Source organism: Myodes glareolus, chromosome 18, assembly GCF_982192425.1.
Source record: "Myodes glareolus chromosome 18, mMyoGla1.1, whole genome shotgun sequence".
In the NCBI taxonomy this organism is placed as follows: Eukaryota; Metazoa; Chordata; class Mammalia; order Rodentia; family Cricetidae; genus Myodes; species Myodes glareolus.
Genome location: NC_142043.1, coordinates 54609051 through 54615287, shown reverse-complemented (window position 1 = coordinate 54615287; position 6237 = coordinate 54609051). Strand labels below are relative to the sequence as shown.

Here is a 6237-nt window from a genome sequence, read left to right as displayed (position 1 = left end):
GCAGGCATGGTGCTGGAGCAGTAGCTGAGAGCTTACATATTATCTACCAGAAGGAGAGAGAGAGAGAGAAAGAGAGAGAGAGAGAGAGAGAGAGAGAGAGAGAGAGAGACTAGACCAGTGACACACCTCCTTCAACAAGACCACACCTCCCAATTCTTTCCATCATTTAGGGACCATGCACTCAAATACAGGGGCCAATCCCATAAAAACTACTACAGCAAAGTAGATTGAAATTTGAAAATCAAATGATTTGGGGATATCTTTAGGGGCTTCGGGCTACTCTGTCGCTCTTATTTTCAACTATTATAGATTATATTGTATAGCTTTCTAATAATTTATAATAATCTTATCATAGTCATGTTTATTTATATCTAACCTTACTGTGGAATATACTCAGAGAATGTGGTGTTTGAAATAAAGTTGAAACCTGGTCACCTTATTCCCATTTCTCTTTTATGCATCCCAGGTTTGTCTAGTTCTCAGAATTCCCTTAGTCTCGACTCTCAAAGCCAACATGCTCAGCAACACACATGATATCATAATGGATGTCAGCATGGCTTTAGTAGGACAGACTAGTTCTGTCCTTAGATAAATAGCCCCATTTGGGAAAAGGTTGAGGTTGAAAGGAACACCAGCTAAAGTTCAGTGTGGAAAGGAGGAAATGGAGACTCAGAGATGGATACCCAAGGGCTTGCGGATGCTCCAGCCACTGGAGCCCTGAGAGCTGAGGGAAGACATCATTTCTCACTCCCTTCTACCTGCATCCACCTGTGACATGGCGCTTCAGGGAGCTTGGAGAGAAAGCTACGTTGCTTGCTGAACATGCCTTAGAAAAAGTAGAACATTCTTGTCTCTGCCTCACTATGTCCAGATTTCCCAAGTGTCCCTATCCAACATGGTGGCCATGAAGGAAACATGATTGCTCGAGATATTGGCTTACTTTGTGAAAGGAGACATTATAGACTATCTTCTACTTCTCCTTGGGAATTCAGATATTAGCTCCCTATGAAGTCATTGCCAGGTACTGTTTCTTTCCAACAGGAATGTGAACATTCAAAGATACCCTTTTGTGTGATGGTCACAGATGATCATAAGGAAAGAGAAACATACGAGTTAGACAGGAAGACTGAATCACTCAAACTGGTCAACGTGGATGACCATTAATAATTACCAATCATGTCTAGTGGTCTGGTAGAAATATCTCAAGGAATCCTAATTTCTGGGGGGTACTTTTTAAAATAGAGCCAAGTGGAATGGTAACAGGCGTGCAGTGGATATGACCCCTATTAGACACCTGGCCTCTCCACAGTTGGAGATCTTACAGTTCTTGGAATGTGTGTGCCCATTAAACAAAGAGTTATGGAGTTACCTTGAAGTTTACCGGTTAAGATACGTTGAACGTTTCTCCTTGCCACTTGTAGAACGCTCTTATTTATTCTGGAAGTCACCCCAGTTCCTGTGTTTCCCTATGCATTCTGATTTCTCACCTTAGACTTGGGTTTTAAGTATATCAGCTACGTTTCTTACAATCATCCCCCACTAGAAGCTAGAAGATATTAGGGGTTAGGCCCTGACTTAGCAGAGAAAACTGGTGGGATTTGGGTATGGTCTTAGTCTTAGCTTTGTTACCTCTGGAACTTTGATATTTTTTTCCCTCTCAACCCTGGAAGCTGCAGTGGGGTGAAAATGCACCAAAAGACATTTGGAAATTTATCTGCAGTTTGTCCAAACAAATGCAGTTTGAAAATTCTATAGCCAAACTCAGGTATTTAATTTTCATATTAACAAAGTCTCAGAGTTGGATTTTTTTTTTTTTAACAACACCGTGCCTTCTTTCTTACAAAGGAAAACACTGAGTGGTCAGATTCCCATCTCCAGAAAGCCTGAGCAGATGGTTTGTGCACATGTGGGCATCATCCATTTTCCTCCCCATAAAAAGAGACAAGCCTTTGATTCTAAAGGCTCTCTCTGTATCGCTCACTCAGCCCATGGTGCCTAATACATTATTTTATGGTGCCGACGCTTTAATTTTCAGTCTACAACATGCTTTGTGCATTGCGAGGGTGGAGCCTGTGATTTACTGCAGTGGTCATGTGGAATTCTGGAGACTTCACCCGAGAATGTCGATACGAGAGGGATATTTGACCTTGGGAGCTAACTCAAGCCTGAACAGATGGACCTATAAATACCACTAAGTACCAGCAAGTTCAAATCGGATCCTTTCTCTCGCAGTATTCTAGTATTTCCTGGGACGGAATAATTGCTGTGGGAGCTGGTGGCCTTCCTGTCTAATGTATTCATATGCTCCTTGTCTTTTGCTCCATGAATATCATGGGAAGGGGTGCCTTGTTTGTGCTATAAAAAGCCTGTGTTACAACTGGGCCCCTTTTCTGAAAATGTGGCTTCAATTGCACTGATGATTCAACTCTCAGTGTCTCAGTGTAGGGACAAGACTTCGCACGAGTGGCCGTGGTCTCTCACCAATGCTGTAAATAATGCATTTGTCTTGATCCCAAATGCTGATGGATGTTTGTTCTGGACCTGGTACCTGTCAGCTCACCATTCTTATTCCACTCATTCTTATTCTGTGCCTGTGAGAGAAACACTCTGACCGAAAGCTGCTTTGGGCAGGAAAGGGTTTACTTTAATTACCAGGTCAGGGAAGTTGGGGTAGGAACTCAAGCGGGAAGTTGAAACCGAAGCCACAGAGGAATTCTGCTTGCTGGCTCACGCATAGGCGTGTTTTAGTTAACTTGCCTATATAAACCAGGGCCGGCTGGGTAAGGAATGATACCACCTACAGGGGGCAGGACCTGAGTCCCAGGAACTGAGTTGCAGATGGTTGTGATCAGTTACTGTGCAGGAATTGAGCCCACAGGATCATTAAGTGTTCTTAACTGTTGACCCAGCTCTCCAGTTCCAACACCCAAAGGTTTTAATCGGATCCTCTCTGCACGCATTTTAAAATACAGGATTGAGGATTTTGTTTTGTTTTTAACACCAAATATCAGGTTTTGGAATAAATTTTCACCCTCAAACAAAAAAATAACTGGTGGTTTGAAGAAGAGTGGCCCCTATCAGCTCATATATTTGAGTGCTCAGACACCAGGGAGTGATGCTATTTGAAAGGATTAGAAGGATTAAAAAGTGTGGCCTTGTAGGAGGAAGCGTGTCACTGGGGATTGGCTGTGAGGTTTAAAAGGCCCATACCAAATCCAGTGTCTCTCTCTTGACCTGCAGACCAGGGTGTCGCTCTCAACTACTTACCCAGTGCCATGAGTGTAGTTATGCTCTCCCCCGTGATGGTAATGCACTAAACCTCTGAAACTGTAAGCTAGTCCCAGATTAAAAGCTTTCTTTTTTTTTCAAAGTTTATTAAATTATGAGAGTTTCCATTTCTGCCCCTCCTCCCAACACCCTCCCACTCTCCCCCTCCCCCTCCTCCTCCCTTTCCATCCCTAAGAGCAGTCAGGGCTTCCAGCCCTATGGGAAGTTCAAGTTCCTCCCCCCTCCCTCCAGGTTCAGGAAGGTGAGTATCCAAACAGACTGGATCCCAAAAAGCCAGTATATGCAGAGGAAACAAGTCCCAGTGTCATTGTCAGTGGCTTTTCAGAAAGGCTCCAGGCCAGCCACATTCAGAGAATCTGGCCACATTCAGAAAAAATATGGAACGCTTCACGAATTTGCGTGTCATCCTTGCGCAGGAGCCATGCTAATCTTCTCTGTATCGTTCCAATTTTAGTATATGTGCTGCCGAAGCGAGCACTAAATGCTTTCTTTTATAAGTTGCCTTGGTCATGGTGTCTCTTCACCGCAAAAGAACAGTGACTAGGACAATAATATGTCCTTCAAATCAAACCAAACCAACCAAATTTAACCCAAAAGCCCACCGATCAAATCTTTTCTGGAAAGAATATATGTTGGCGGTGAGGAGAATATTTAGGTTTTCTGTTTTTATTTTGTAAAAAAACCAAATCTATGAAGTAGAAAAATGTGGAGAATTGAAAAAAAATTCTACTTCTGGAAGTCATCTTGGACTATTTTAATTCATTCTTTTCTGTGTGGTTTTAAAGTAGCCTTATAGCAATTTACTAAGCAGAGTCTCGGAGGGAATATTCAATTGTCTCTGCCTGTGTTCTAGAGGGAGGTATTAGCCAGGATAAATCCAGTTCTGACAAAGTAATGGGCACTTACCACAGTAGCACAGTGAAAGTTCATTTCTTGCTCATGCAAAGACCCAGTGGATCTGAAAGACTTCTCCCGATAGTGAGCATCCTTGACATGACTAGTCAACCTTAAATCTCTTCATCTTGAGGTTCAGCAATCTCAGTCAAGATCTCCTCCTTGATTGCGGCTACGGAACAAGGAGGTTGGAAGGGTCATTTTAGTTCTTCATCTTTGAAAAGTGAGGCCCATTCACCCCGATCACATTTCCTTGGCCAACACTAGTCACATGGCTCCAAGTGCATCGGGAAATGAGAGACCATAAGTATCTTGGAAGACGTGAAAACCTTGAAAGGAATGTAGGCTTGCTATTTCTATTATTCTCTGAAGCCGACCCTCGGTGAACAAAGGATTTATCCTGCAGCTCAAGATTATTCCAAAAAAAGACACTTGGCAGATATGTAAATGAATACTGTTAAATTTGGATTGTTGGGCTCTGGGAAATCATTGCCATCTCAAAGATGACTTGAGCACGGGTCTACATAAAGAAGGTCCTTAGAGTGACACACGGTAGCCGTGTGTACTGTCACCATGCCATCTTTTGTTCTTCTACTTTCTTTAGAAAATTGGTCCCCTGCCACTTTCTCTACTCTCATCCCTTTGGAACGACCTCCGAAACAGTAGCAGGTTTTGATCATTTCGCAGGTTGCTGTAGCCATGTGCAATCTTGCCCTAAGCACCAACTGCTTCACCAACATGGCCAGCCCGAGCTTGAGGATGAAATCTGCAAATTTATTGCTGTTGACGAATTTCTTTCAAGTTATGGAAAAATAATTTTATATGGCATATTCTTAGACTTAACATTTGACACAAAACCAAGGGTATTAACATTTCCTTTACATTACCTATTTGCTTTGGTGAGGCCCTGAGTTTGGTCTGCTAATGGGAACTCTGAGCTCATTTTAACTAAAGTATTCAGGGCCTAGGATTTTGCGTGGTAAGCATCATTATTTCTCTGTTTTATTCAACCACGGCCAAATGGCTCACAACATGACCAATGGTTAATTTTAAGAAAAAAAAATGTAACAAGTTAATTATCTTCAGTCCTTAGAGCATATGGTTCTTTCTAAGGTCAGCGACTCGTTACACATTTCTTAATGGTGTAAAACATGGTAATGAATAATGTGTGCACCGCATTTTTTATTTTGTTCATCGTTGGCAATTGAGCGCAGGGCCTCACACGTTCATTATTAGTTTCCCCTTATTGCACGGAAGTAGAATTGGCAAATAAAATGCGTACAATCAAGCACACAGTGTGCCATATACACTGTGAAATGATTACTACAATCACATTGATTAACACCCATCACCTCACAGAGCTCTATTTTTCTGACTTTTTACAAAACAAATATCAAGTATGAAATAGAATACTATTATTATTGTCACCACACTGAATATCATAGTCCCCAGATTTATTCATGTCATAACTGGGATATTCCCCCACTCCATATTCCTTGACAACTACCTTTCTATTTTCTGTTTTTGAGTTCATGTTCATTTAAATTTCAGATTTATTTATTTTCATTTTATGTCTATGGTTCATTTTTCTCTCCACCAATGTCTGTGTGCAACATGCATGCAGTACTTACAGAAGTCAAAAGGTCTTGAATTCTCAGGGAACCAGAGCCACAGGTGGTGATGAGCTACCACGTGGCTGCTGGAACTGAATCCACATCTTCTGGAAGAACAGCCTGTGCTCTTAACCACTAAGCCATCCCTTCACCCCCAAGTTCAGCTTTTAATGACATTTTGGGCAGACTTTATGGTGGTTGTGGTGAAATATCCGAGAAGCACAACTTGAGGGAGGAAGCAGTTTTATTCTCCCCACAGGTTCCAAGGTTTCCCTCCATCATGACAATGAGGGCACGGCAGAGAGAAGCCCCTTATATCACAGTAGCCTGGAAGCAGAGGCAGCAAACAGGAATGAGGAGGGCAGGACACAGGCCCCAACGACAATCCCTAGAGATGCTCTTCCTCCAGGTGGACCCTACTCGTGATGTGTTAGTGAGCAGT

At 42.4% G+C, this 6237-nt stretch overlaps 1 non-coding gene across 1 annotated transcript; it reads right to left on the bottom strand.

Moving 5' to 3' along the window:
- Positions 1-3659: 3659 nt before the first annotated feature.
- Positions 3660-3766, bottom strand: LOC148119160 (U6 spliceosomal RNA). The gene has a single exon (XR_015735552.1). It is a non-coding gene; the product is annotated as a U6 spliceosomal RNA (small nuclear RNA).
- Positions 3767-6237: the final 2471 nt, after the last annotated feature.